Source organism: Littorina saxatilis, unplaced genomic scaffold (genome assembly GCF_037325665.1).
Source record: "Littorina saxatilis isolate snail1 unplaced genomic scaffold, US_GU_Lsax_2.0 scaffold_360, whole genome shotgun sequence".
In the NCBI taxonomy this organism is placed as follows: Eukaryota; Metazoa; Mollusca; class Gastropoda; order Littorinimorpha; family Littorinidae; genus Littorina; species Littorina saxatilis.
Genome location: NW_027127504.1, coordinates 73,826 through 81,882, shown reverse-complemented (window position 1 = coordinate 81,882; position 8,057 = coordinate 73,826).

Sequence of the window (8,057 nt, the reverse complement as noted above, 5' to 3'; positions counted from 1 at the left end):
ACGTGGGAGTTTCAGCCCATGAACAAAGATTTCTTCTTCTTCTTCTTCTTCTTCTTCTTCTTCTTCTTAGAAGAAGGCGGTCAGCCCTACAAACATAATGGACTGATCAGACACAGTCATACTCAAGACAGCCTCTTCCATAATATCTTATCTGGAGGGATCTTAGTTACGTGATATCGACGGCTTCTGCAAGTCAGCACAAGCGTGTATACCCTTTAAAATAAGTTAAGGACCACTTTTGCTTGTCGGAAAGACAATCGGCCTACGCGCATCTCTCAAATATGACCTTCTCTTGTCTACTGTCTCGGAAGATTTATTCTACTCCCAAATAGCACTTCTTTGCACCTCTTATGACTCCTTCGTCCTCTAGAATCCCGTACCCACACCAAATACGAGCTGATTTGGTGAAATAAAGCACATTTTTACTTGCAAAACCCATCGAACAGCCATTTCCGGTGCTCGATCGCGGACATTTTCAGCTTTGAAGGCTATTTACGGGCAAATATCAATCGCTCCCTGACTTTTTATGCATCGAGAAACAAATTTAGTCATCGCTGAATCAGTAGCATACCTTAAATCCCGACATAAATCAAACAATACCTAGAAAACAGACAAAACTTACCTTCACGCGTGTCATGAGCGGCCTTCGGCTTCTGTTCGGCCTTTGACAGGTTATCCCCCGTGAAGTAGCTGTCGAACTCACAGAATGAAACTGAACGCAATGCAACGCAGCAAGACCGTATACTCGTAGCATCGTCAGTCCACCGCTCACGGCATAGGCAGTGAAATTGACAAGAAGAGCGGGGTAGTAGTTGCGCTGGGAAGGATAGCACGCTTTTCTGTACCTCTCTTCGTTTTAACTTTCTGAGCGTGTTTTTAATCCAAACATATCATATCTATATGTTTTTGGAATCAGGAACCGACAAGGAATAAGATGAAAGTGTTTTTAAATTGATTTGGAAAATTTAATTGTGATAATAATTTTTATATATTTAATTTTCAGAGCTTGTTTGTAATCCGAATATAACATATTTATATGTTTTTGGAATCAGCAAATGATGGAGAATAAGATGAACGTAAATTTGGATCGTTTTATAAAAAACATATTTTTTTTACAATTTTCAGATTTTTAATGACCAAAGTCATTAATTAATTTTTAAGCCACCACGCTGAAATGCAATACCGAAGTCCGGGCTTCGTCGAACATTACCCGACCAAAATTTCAACCAATTTGGTTGAAAAATGAGGGCGTGACAGTGCCGCCTCAACTTTCACGAAAAGCCGGATATGACGTCATCAAAGACATTTATCAAAAAAATGAAATTTTTTTTCGGGGATTTCATACCCAGGAACTCTCATGTCAAATTTCATAAAGATCGGTCCAGTAGTTTAGTCTGAATCGCTCTACACACACACACACACAGACATACACACACACACACACACACACGCACATACACCACGACCCTCGTCTCGATTCCCCCCTCTACGTTAAAACATTTAGTCAAAACTTGACTAAATGTAAAAAGAGGCGGTACCCATCTGTAAACAAGAACAGATAACGTAACCACGTCACATGTCGAGTGCACCAGGCTCGGTGGGCAGGTGGATGGTTGACAGTCAATGTTGTTTTGCTGACTGGGCGTCCTTCACTGAAGTTGAAAGCGTGTAAGCAGTTTGTAACACTTTGATTCCTGACAACAGTGTGGTGGCAGTTCATGGTCGACGCCTGCTGCCTTTTCAGTAACCTTTTTTTGTTATTGAAACAATCCCAGTGCACTAAGGGATTTATAGAGCAAATCTCGAAAATAATTATTGAACTCAGCGCTATGCGCTTCGTTCAATAATGAATTTTCTCGATTTGCTCTATAAATCCCTTGGTGCACTGGGATGTCTCAATAACTTAAATAATAATAATTGTCAGTAAGTACTGGTGTCACATGACTGATGTGAACCAGTTGATTGGCTAATGGCGATGCGCTTAAAACTATTAGCGCACTCTTGGAGTGCGCTAACTTTTCCACAGAGCGTATTCTTCCGCCCTTTGCCTAAGCGAGACTGTACTCTCATCCTCACAATTAATTAATGACATGTAGCTTATATTCTCCACAATACCAAATGACCATAAATTTCCTGCGGCTCAATATTAAAGCAGAAGTGGGTTTTTTTCTGACAGATTGCATGTGCCTGTGCCACAGTGAAGCCCACTGATCTAAAAATAGAAACCGCTGTGTCTCATCTCATTTTCGACTTGCATAGATTCTTCTCATATGCCGTGTTAGTGGCATGTAGCTTATTATCCACATTACCAAATGATGAGTTAGTATACAATTCCCAGCGGCTAACAGAAAACACAAGTGTTATTCCGATGACGTACCAGCTAGACAAGCATATGGAAGTCGACTGACTCGATCGACTCTGTCATACGTAGCAGACTACACTGAAATACGACTGCATCAGTTCAGTAAATGAATTGTTTCCGAATTATTATTTCAAGGCAAGAACAATCGGAATCGGCAATGACATTGTCTGATCAACATTCATGAATTGGAACTATAGTAAAAAATAGAAAAGAAAATAATAATCGTAAACAAATATATTTGTTCAAAAACACATAAAGGACAGAATCACATTTTAAAAGCAAAAATAAACAAATAAACCGACACTTTTTCCACTTCAGGCAAGGGAGGCAACATGTACATATCAGTCTCCGGCTTGGTAGGATTACAGATGTGCTCAGTTCTTTCCCCTGTCACACTCTTCACTTGCGTGGCTCTTCAAAGAATTCTTCCCTATCTTCTGATTTGTGCCCCCCTTCTAGAGAGAGAAAGATAGAGGAGGGGGGGGGGGGGGGTATGAAAGCCTCTATAAAAATACACTCAAGAAGTGACTGATTTTTCTTCCCAGTCTGTTTTCATTTCATTTGTTCATGAAGTTCTTCCTTTAGTTCTTCATCCCTCCTCACATTTCAGTCAGTGTTAAAAGCACAAAATAACAAGTAATTTTTGAAGTTGTCCTTATCCCAATTAGACTGAAAACAAAACCTCAAATATGGAAGGAAGCATGCAAGCAAATCTAATATTTGTTTTTCATTGTGTGTGTGTGTGTGTGTGTGTATGTGTGTGTGTGTGGACGGTGTGTGTGTGTGTGTGTGTGTGTGTACCGGTGTAACACTCCGTTCCGGCTGACCCCGACATGGAAGTGGCCCCAGGGGGACACTTTGGTAACCCAAACTGGTAACCCCCAGGGGGCCCACCTGGGATAGCCCTCACATACTGAATTTAGCCCCCACCGCACTGTCCACTCGTCCCCCATCCCAACTGATAGCGCCCCCACCGGTTTTACATCCTTCCGACACCCCCACCCCACTGACTTAGGTATATCTTCTGGGTGAAAATGGAGATCATCTGTTATACACCTTTTCGGACCCCCGGCTGATGCCCAGTGTTACTGTGACCGGTGTGTGTGTGTGTGTGTGTGTGTGTGTGTAGTGTCAGTGTGTGTGTGTGTGTCAGCGTGTGTGTGTGCGTCAGTGTGTGTCTCAGTGTGTGTGTGTGTGTGTGTGTGTGTGCGGTGTGGGTTTGTGTGTGTGCGTGTGTGTTTGTGTGTGTGTGTGTGTGCCTGCGTGGGCCAGTTCCAGCGTGTGAGTGTGTGTGCCGGTCAGTGTGTGTGTGTGCCCACGGTGTGAGTGTGTGTGTGTGTACGTATGTGTGTTTGTGTGTGTGTGTGTGTGTGTGTGTGTGTGTGTGTGTGTGTGCGTCTGCGTGTGGTGTGTGTGTGTGTGTGTGTGTGTCCGGTATGCCAGTCAGTGTAAGCCACCGGTGTGTGTGCATGTTACCCTTTGCGGTTCAGTATTAGTGATGTAAAGCTGCAATCACGCACGCATGCTAGCGCGCACTCACACACATACACACACACACACACACACACACACACACACACACACACACACACAAACGCACGCACCGTCATATCACACGCACAGACGGACTCTACTGACTGAAGTTGAGAAGTGTCCGCCTAAGGTATAAAAGATGAGATTCTAAATCATTAATATTAATCATACTCCGCTACTCAGAAACTGATCAATACTTTTATGAATTTGAATACCTATTTATTTGATTGATATATTTTTCGATTTATTATCGATTAATTTATTTTATATCTTACGATTTAAATATGTTTTGAAAAAATGTTGATTTTTGATAATAATGTAAAATAAGATATTTTTGTAAGGAACGTAAATTCAGGCACCTCCGTTCGCAAGCCCTAATATCTCTGAAGAAAAGCTGATTCCAAAACAAACAAAAAAAAAGAAGAGAAAAAAAGAAGAAAAAAATATATATATATACTTTAAAACAATAATAGTGTTCACCTCACACTAGCCTGAACTGTTCAAGTACGCGGTCCAATGTCAATGACTGAAGAAACTGATTGCACATCATGGAGAAAATCAGTGTAAGGGAAGTAACTCGGTAAAAAGCTTGTTGCGACCCATCTCGTCATCGGCGCTTTTCCGGAAATGACCTGCGCTTTGTTGGAATTCCAACAATCGCCGCCATTGTAGGAATTCCAACTTTGCGCTACGCGATTCTAGAAATGTACCGCGCGCATAGTGAGAATTCTGCTCTTTCTTAGAATGCGATGTAAAATGAAACAAGTCATGATGGCCTATGATGATCCTTGTGTTTTAAAGTGATCAATGCTTAGTCTTGAAAAAGCACCGAATTACAAAAAGCCAAAATTTTTTGATAACTTCGGCGGGCTGTAACAACACAGTTCAACGACTCGACCAAAACGCACCAATTTTACGTAATTTTTAACGTTTTAGATCTTACATTTTACAACAACAAAAACACAACAAGAGTGTTCCGATATTACTTTTCACAGGTAACTATCGATTGTAATAATTTTTTACTCAGTCTTAACTGATTATATATTAAACTCACACAGTCTCTCTGGGCTGCAGAGACAGCATTACGTCCCTTTACTGAGTAGGCTCTTGTCACTGCATGGTAATCTAGGCTCTTGAAACTTGATGTGCAGGCCGTCTGTGCGCTATATTGATGTGATTGATTGTTGCAAAATGTTGATTCAAATTAAAGATGATTTCAGCCTGTTGTAACAAACTAACACTCTACTCTGAGAAAAAAATCATTGTGTTCAAAATAGATCGAGACAGCAGCAACTAGCTAGCTGCATGCGCTGAGTCAGTGTCACTGAGAGAATTGTTACACAGTGTACCCCCACTCCCCCAATTCAAGACTTCCCCTGAATAAGACCTTGCTTTTTCATATACCTTATTCATGACCCGTGAAAAGGGTATACTTTTTTGTGCCAGTCGAAGGGTTGCCATTTCTTGAACGAGGCAGCTCGTTTCCGGAAATGCGGCGCTTTGTTGGAAATCAAAATTTAATGAGGTTTCGGGAAATCCCGATTATTCAAACTCTGCCCCGGATTCTTACTTTGCGCCCAACAAAGCTGTTTCATTATGGGGGCGAGGACGCCCCCATTCTATACGGATAGTTTCGAGGTTGACCATGGGCAGCGCCATTTTGTTGTGAAATACGTCATCAGTTTGTGTACACAGGAAGTTGTGACATCCGTCACCCTATGGGAGGGGTGACGTCAAAATTGTTCATCTGTAGAAAGTTGTGAAATCCGTCACCCTATGGGAGGGGTGACGTCAAAATTGGTCATCACAGAGTTTGTGTAACACAGGAAGTTGTGAAATACGTCACCCTATGGGAGGGGTGACGTCAAAATTGTTCAACAAAAACATGATATGTCGCATTGTGCAGGGTCAACTGCAACAAACTCAAACCGAGCCATTCATACCTAGCTGTATTTGAGTGACTTATATACCCGACATTTTTATTTCTTATTTTTAGCACAGGTGTAGGAAAAATCATGAACCAAAATGTTATTTATTTTCTAATTTAACATTTTTTTTACAAATATGACCATGGTCTTTTAAACATACAGTGACATTAAACATTGTTATGTTAAAAAAAAGAAAAAAGAAAAAAAGCTTTTGTGCACAAATCAGAAAATACATTGTACATTTTACCTACAGGCCAAACCGTGAGTGTCTGTGGCAAAGCCCGACCCAGGAAATTGCACTGATTTTATATTTAGATCAGAGAGAAATTGTCAAGAACAGGCGCTTGCATTTGGATGTGTCCAATGATAGTAGGTTTGGTTGTGATCAATCAGAATAATGTAGGAATAAAAATGTATGACAGTTTAGTATGATGACATGTAATTCACATATGCTGAAATATGATATTATACATCATGTAATATTATTATGGCTGTTGCCATGACCATGAAACCCAACAAAGGTTTAATGTAATGTAATTCAAAATACCAAAACCGAGCACCTATTAATCTCGTCTTTGCGCGTGAAGATTGAGGCCGTCTGCCAGTAGCGGTTAGGTCATACAGTGGAACCCCTCTCTAGCGACCTTTAAAATGTTGACAAAAATCGGTCCTTGTGGAGGGGGGTCCTTACAGAGGGAGGGGGCGGAGTCAGGGGGCCACAAAGAAAGTCAGATTAAAAAAAAAAAAGAAAACAGAGAAGTTTGAGTTGCTGACGACCGTTCTCTCTGAAAGCAAACTGCTTCGATTTCATGTTTGTCCTTGGTGTCCACCAGTTCTGGTGCATGTACTACCCTGGCCAAGTTTCCTCTCAAGACATCAAAGAGACCGCCCCAGTATACTCTACAGCCTCTGGGCGAACCACCTCTCATAGCTAAAACTGGGTCAATGACCCCTGGGAAGAAGGTCAGTGTCTATAAAAATTTTACTCCTAGGCCTGCGGCCAGGGGGGGGGGGGGAGTATACCGGTACCATTTGAGAATCAGACCAAATGAGAATTGAACCATTTGAGAACATCCTTTTTTTTCAATCACTACATCGAAGGCCTGCGGCCCGGGGTTCACATGGGTTGGTTTGTTTGTTTGTTTCAAACCCACACCCATATACACACATTTCCCATTTAAACCATTTGTCGGCCCCCTGTCGATATTTATCGACTAAGTTCCTTGTTCCAGTTGTGGTTGGGCGCTGAGTGAATCGTTGAGTGCATTTATCGTGAGGGCGGCGTAAACATAAATCATCATCACACCCGGAGCTAATATACTTATCCCACCAAGTTTCCATTCAGTGTCATCAAATCTTATCATCGTCGTCATGCTCGTCTCCTTCTTCTTCGCTGTTTTTGAATCTGCCTCCTCAGTTGAACTCTCGCCCAACACAAACGCTCATAGCTATTTTTAGACCAACGATCGCTGTAGTGGCAAGACGGCGACTTCGCCGCGCAGCGTAGAGTGTTTGTTATCCTTGGCACAAAGGGTCAAAAATCCAAAAAATAAGCCCTTAAAAAAATAAGGCCTTATTTTTGAAAATATGCCCATATTTTTGAAAATAAGCCCTTATTTCTAAAATAAGGCCTTATTTTCTAAAATAAGCCCTTAAAGGCATACTAACGCACTCCCGTGTTTACAAAGTGTAGTTTGCCCACAATCGATGTCAAACGCACCATAAGACCATATAATGACGATATGTCACCATGCGCGGACCATAATACATGCATTACAGCTTGTTCTAGCCTCTGAAAAAGTGAGGATGTCAACAAAGCCGCGGAGTTCTCTCCCTTGCATCAACGTTACATGTGTTGCCAAATCTATAAATAGGACGATCCAGATCAAAATGAAAATTCAAATATCTCAACATTTAAGGGGTCCTAGACCACAATATTTTGCAGGGAACTTAATTTAGCATGTCTCCAGCTGTTGGTAAAGCAATTAGCGTGTATAGTCATCGAGTACATATGGCTTTAAATAGTTACAGCCATAAGGAAATAAGGGCATAATGAAATAAGGCCTTATTTCTGTTAAGGTCGTACTGAAATAAGGCCTTATTTCTGTTATGACCTTAAAAAAATAAGGGCATAAAAAATAAGCCCTTAAAAAAAATATGCCCTTATTTTTCTGCGCATCGCTACTGCGCATCCGGACATTCGAAAGCGATCAAGATGTTACACTGATATAAAT